Source organism: Sinocyclocheilus anshuiensis, unplaced genomic scaffold (assembly GCF_001515605.1).
Source record: "Sinocyclocheilus anshuiensis isolate Anshui unplaced genomic scaffold, SAMN03320099.WGS_v1.1 scaffold997, whole genome shotgun sequence".
In the NCBI taxonomy this organism is placed as follows: Eukaryota; Metazoa; Chordata; class Actinopteri; order Cypriniformes; family Cyprinidae; genus Sinocyclocheilus; species Sinocyclocheilus anshuiensis.
The window spans coordinates 2,027,324-2,033,395 of NW_015555715.1; the positions used below are offsets into that span (position 1 = coordinate 2,027,324).

At 43.1% G+C, this 6,072-nt stretch overlaps 1 pseudogene; it reads right to left on the reverse strand.

Annotated features, from left to right (window-relative positions):
• Nucleotides 1-6,072, reverse strand: part of LOC107672234 (splicing factor 3B subunit 3-like) — a 32,642-nt pseudogene that overhangs the window by 3,207 nt on the left and 23,363 nt on the right.

Sequence of the window (6,072 nt, forward strand, 5' to 3'; positions counted from 1 at the left end):
GGGGGGGGGGCTACCTGGATGTGAAAGTTCTTTCAGATCCAGAGAAAAGAACCAGTTCCCTGGGCGTATTTGCGAGAGGATCTGCTTCAGGGTAGTCATGAGGGCACGGTTCAGGTGTCTGAGATCGAGGATGGGCCGGAGGCCACCATCCTTTTTGGGGACGAGGAAGTAACGGCTGTAGAAGCCTGACTCACTCTGTGCTGGCGGAACCGTCTCTACAGCTCCTTTTGCCAGTAAATTGATCACCTCGGATCGCAAGACGTGAGCGTTCTTGCTCTGCACTGACGTGAAGACCACACCGCGGAAACACGGGGGAGCGAAAATGTGCTTTTTTAGGCTCGCCGGATGGCGGCAGGGGACGAGCTGGTGTCTGCGCTGAATGCGGCACGTAAAGCAGGCAGGAACAGCAGAGAGGTGCAGAGGAAAAGGCAGCTTCTGTCTGCAGCGAGGCATGTCAACGGCGAGCACTTCAAGTCCCATAGGTCAGCGAAGGGAAGATAGTCATCGCTGAATGACAATTGATCTGAGATCCTATGGCTCTGGCAGGCTTCGTCGCCATAGGCTCCCGCCGCCCATGGCCCCGCCCATTCTGGCGGGCTTTGTCGCCATAGACTTGTGCAGCTCTGCTGCCGAGCCATTGGTTTGTTTTTTTATTCACTGCACGAACCAATGACCGTGCAGTTACAATGCGTGATTGTAAAGGCTTCAGTCCTCTGAGAAAAATGAGTTTTTCCCCATAGCGTCTAGTGACGCAGTACGAGTGAAGTATCGAAAGGGAACCTTGTTCAATCACAAATTAAACTGTGGCAAACCTTTATTCCTTTAGCTATCAAATACATTAAGTAACTAAAGTTACACCATACATGTCAGTCTCTACTCTGATGGCCTGAAGTTAAGAAAGTGGCCTGACCTGAGGCCTTCACCTCTTCTGCTTCAGTGGTTTTAGACTTATGAAAGATCATTGCACGTTAGCACTCCTTGTGTAATTAGGGGTTATTCACAATTTAAGGAACTGTACCTCATGAGAAGTGAACGGCACCAGGATGCCAATGCCTCCTGATAGCGTGGTGTATACCAGGGACTCTGATCCTCCAGGGATGAGGGTAGTTTTCTGGAGGGACAGCACAGTCTTTCCTATGTGATAGTTAATAATCACCTTGGCCTGTGATCAACAGGGGGGAAAAAAAAGGACAAAAGGCTTTACATGTTTCAAAAATATATAATTATCTCACCTAAACGTTTAATCATGCAGTGCATTTTTGTTTTTACAATGGGGCAATTGCTGCACAATAGCTTACACACAGTGCAAGCCTGATTTCGTGAGCTGTATGTGAGGTGGCTTTATGTGTGTGCGCTTTGAGTGTAGGAGAGCGCACGAGTGCTGAATGGTTTAAACACTGGCAAGACTTAAAAAGAAATGCAAATGATAAACTTTAGTGATGATGCGACACTGCCTCGATTGTGTAAGAGACAATTCCCATCAACACTGCAGCATGCAGCTCGCTTATAGTGTAGACACAATGTGATTTAAAGGCTTTGAGCATTTTGAGAGGTAAAGAGAGAGAGCGCGGTGATTCACTCACGCTGTTTGCGACAGAGATCGAGTCTGTGCCGCTGCATGTCATGCCAGACTTCTCACGGCAGTGCACCTGATGCACGGATCCGATATAATGATACACAATCACATCCGATTTCTTTCTCAGCTGTTTTCATTCACTTGAGACATAACTGACTGCGTTTACCTGAATGATTGTCGAGATGGGTATTTTGTCATAATTTTATGTGTATGTGTCTGTTCAGAGGATTCAGAAGAGGATTCAGTTCGGTGTTCGTGTGCCGTCTGAAACGCGTGTGCGCGCTTAATGTGTGTGCGGCTGTGCGCGCACGAGTAACGAATCGAGTTCCCTTTCGCCTTTTCTCTCTGGAATAGTTTAAAATTCGCTTGCTTGTGTAAATACGAACAAATGATAAACTTATACTCTGTTATTATGGTTATATTTTGCAATTAATCCGCGGATCACATGCGTGCCGAACCGTGGGGCTTGGTCCGTACGGATCACGGATCAACTACGATCCGTTTAACCACTAGCATCCCTAGACAAGTTCCACAATAATATGTTTATTCCAACCACCCAGTCCAGCTCAGTCCTGATTACACATGCTTTAGGCATGTCTGTCAAAGCTAGACGCAAGTCATTGGTGTGCAAATTGGTACTTTCCCTTGTGTCCACCTAAACATTTCCATGCTCCTAATCTGCACATAATGATCTCTGGCGAAAGGACAGGTTTTGTTGCTGAGGTTTCAGAACCAGAGCAGAGTGTGGACTCCTGCCAAATGTTTTGGGGTGCATGTCTCGGAGTGTGCGCAAGGAGAACAGCATCCGCAAAACCAACCAGACAGACAAAAACAATGAGGAACAAGCGGTAAGGACAGCTCAGTGCCAATGGTCTTTCCGGGACCTGTGGGAAAGTTGAGTACTGAGGGTAGAAGGAACTTCTACCTTTTGTGATGCTCCGTTAAGCAAACCTCTGTCCCACAATGCTTTGTCCCCTGTGGGGTCCTCATCAACATCATCGCTGGTGTTGGGAGGCAGGCGGACCTGAAAATAAATATGAAATGAGTATGCAATCTGTGGCAAATCTATACAGATGATGACACCTCAGTTTACTGTGTTTATTTGTTTTTATTTTTTCTCAAGTTTGTTGAATTCTCCCTGAAAAATTTACACATGCATTTTCTCCTGGTCGTGACCCAACGAGGATATGTATCGTCGGCAAAGATAAGCTGGTTCTCATTGCGTCTGTAGCGCACCCAGAACAGACTTTCCTGAACATCGGACACTATCACACACTGCCCGATAGTGTGGATGCCCGTTACCAAGTTAGGAACATGCTGCAAGAAAAAGAAAAGGAGACTTAGTCATCATGGTTTAGCAGGTTGAACCTGTTTTAAAGCTTGACAAAGACATAGAAAAGCATCTCAGAAGGAGCAACACTTTTGCTCCACTTAACCGTTTCTCAAATATATATTCACACTTCATGCCAGTGCAGATCAACTTGTCTACAAGCTTAACTTGAACACTTCAGTGAGGTACTGTACCAATTTGTGGTCTGAACTTCTGTTTCAATAGGTACGTTTACATGGACACTTTTTGCTTCCATCGGAATGAATTCATTCTGATTGACGAATCCGAACGTAGTGTTTACAACGCTAAAAAAAGTGATCGGGTTGATATGCGTGTTTATATGTCACAAGCTTCTCATCGGATTTACTCTTTTTACATGCGCACACTGCATGAATATACAGAGTTTCCCGCTGCTGTCGCAAACTGTTTTAAAAAGCACACGTGATATTTATCTACTTCGGGACCTAATTAGGCGACGACCAGCACATGAACTGTTGTGCTGTGCTGCTTACTTTATAAAGCAGTAAAAGTGCCCCTTCCCGCACCCAAAACCAGTCGTCTGTTGATGAGAGTCTTAAACAAGGACTGGTGGGACGTTGTCCTGCTCCACTTCACAGACACTGAGTAAAAGGGGAGTTTTAAAATGACGGGACACTCATTTATGACACTTTATTCACCAGGAAGAACAGCTCGTTCCGCGTGTCATACGTCATTACGCTATTTCTGTATCACTGCGCATGCGCAGTACTTTCCGGTTTCGGTTTTCAATCCGATCAAGTGTTTACATGTCCTCTCGCTCGGATTACAAAAGGAATAAACCACCCCTTACAATCCAATCGAAAATTGAATCGGATCTGGCCAATTCAATCCGATTGACGTGGTTACATGTGACTTTTTTATTCTGATTGTGCTTCTAGTCCTATTACGATCGGATTAGTAGGGTCAATGTAAACGCAGCTAATGTTTTTCATGTCGTTATGCATCAACAGCAAGGTACTAGAGAAATGTGTCATTGACATTACTCTCATATTATTCAATGTTCTAAAGAGAGAAAAAAAAGCTTGTTCATTTCCTCTGGAGAAAAAAAATAAATAAAAAAAATAACGAATTCTGTGAGATCTCACCTCGTTTTCACACTTGCGGAGAAGTTTCTTCTTTCCCAAGTCATAGATGCGCAAGAGTTTGCCCACTCCAACCAACACTCGTCCTGAAAGGGAGCAATAGCCAGGGGCACGTCCTCAATGGGTGTCTGTCAATCAGAACCAATGTCTAAATCAATTGAATTTCAAATTTATCTCGTTTAAGAAGAAGCTGACCAAAAAAAGAACTGTTTAACACATGGCTTTGATACTTAGCTTGGTCAAAGCATCATTAAACGCTATATAAACTGGATCACAAACATTCACAACATGGCATTTTTGGGCCATGGCCAGAACACCTACACCAAAAAGTTTCATTTTGTGATTTGATACGCTTAAAATTATTTCTAGGGCACATTTAATTATTTGTGGGAAATTCCACATTCCTGAGCCCCCAGCTAACACATGGGACCAATCAGTAGTTTCATGCCAAGCCATTTCCTGTTTCGCTCACCTTGTGCAAAAACTCCAGCTTGTCCCCACCTCCTACTAGCCGATAGGTATAAATATAACCTCCACCAACGGAGTGCGGATTGAGTATCATATCTCTGGCAACTCCCACCAACACATACCAATCATCGCCTCCACTGGAAAATCGACATATAGCCACACTGCAAAAGATACACAAAAGAAACTAAGGTCAGAGAAACGGTATATACAGGAATCATGGAGTTAAATGTAATACCTTTTAAGACCTTTTGTAAGACTCATTTTAAGACCTCATCGCCACTCCAAGTTTTAACCGGTTACATCGGCGACACTTTAACTTCCATTTAATATATATTGATTGAAAGATAGCACAACTAAACAGACTTACTTTGTGATAACTCCTTATCAATACAACATAATTCAGAAGGGGGTAACGAAACACAAGAGAATTAATTGAGTGACTAACCAATGCAACCAAAGAAACAAGAATTAGACCAATAAACAAAACAACTGACAAAACTTATTGAGGAGGGAAAATAAAGCTCTCCGAGCTAACGGGGCAATGAGTTCACACAGTATTCAAAAGACGTATTTGTAACATCAACTCTGCAAACTCCTAACTGTCTGCAAACCATAGCTGTTTTGTGGAACACTTCTCATGACAAACACCTGACTGATCAAACAGCTTACCTGTGATTACGGAGTGCTTGATTTGATACAGACTTGACAAAGTGTCAGTATTGCACCTGATCGTGTCTGAATGATCATGGAAGGTAAAATAATGATCACAACTATTACATCATTTTAATTGTGCATCCCTTTATCATTCAAATTACCATCATTTTAATATTGCATTTAAAACATTTTAAATAACAAGTTAAAATAAAACGTTTGAAAAATAATACATTATTTTTAAAAGTTTATCTGGACGGAAACTACATTTTTACCTCAGACCCCGCATGAGTTTTCTTCGTGTCAGTTGCGGTGAGTTCAAAAATGACCACACGAAAGACGAGCAAGGTGTGGGATTATTTTGAATTAGAAGGAAATGGAACAGTTTTGAGTAAACTGTGTAATGTCAAATTGTCTTACAATAACTCTACTGGAGCGATGCGTAATCATATTCAATGCAGGCACGTAGGCGTTAGCTTAGAGGCTGGCCAAAGCTAGCAAATGTCAATCACGTCATTCACTACAACCCGCCGGCGCTGCGATCCCGTCCGCGCCGTCTATTCCTCTAACGAACACCCACTTCGGTGGTGGTGTGGGCTGTCCAGGCGCTTTCTGAAACTCTATCGGCTTGCTTTTCGTTATCTCTGCGTGCCTGCGACTTCAGCTCCTGCAGAGCGCGTTTTTTCAAATGCAGGAATGTTATTGTTAACGTAATCGCCTCAGGTCCCGTCTTACACCAGACCAAGTTGATAATTTCACTGAACAAATAACACATGGTCTGAGTAAGTAAAATGGGCATTGTTGCATTTTGTTTTTAGACAATATAGCCTACACAAAGTAAGTTTTTAAAAGCCGTTTTAATGCGATCTCTTGATAAACCTTCCTATTGTTTTTGACTTGTTTTAATATGTTGGCTAACGTTATAT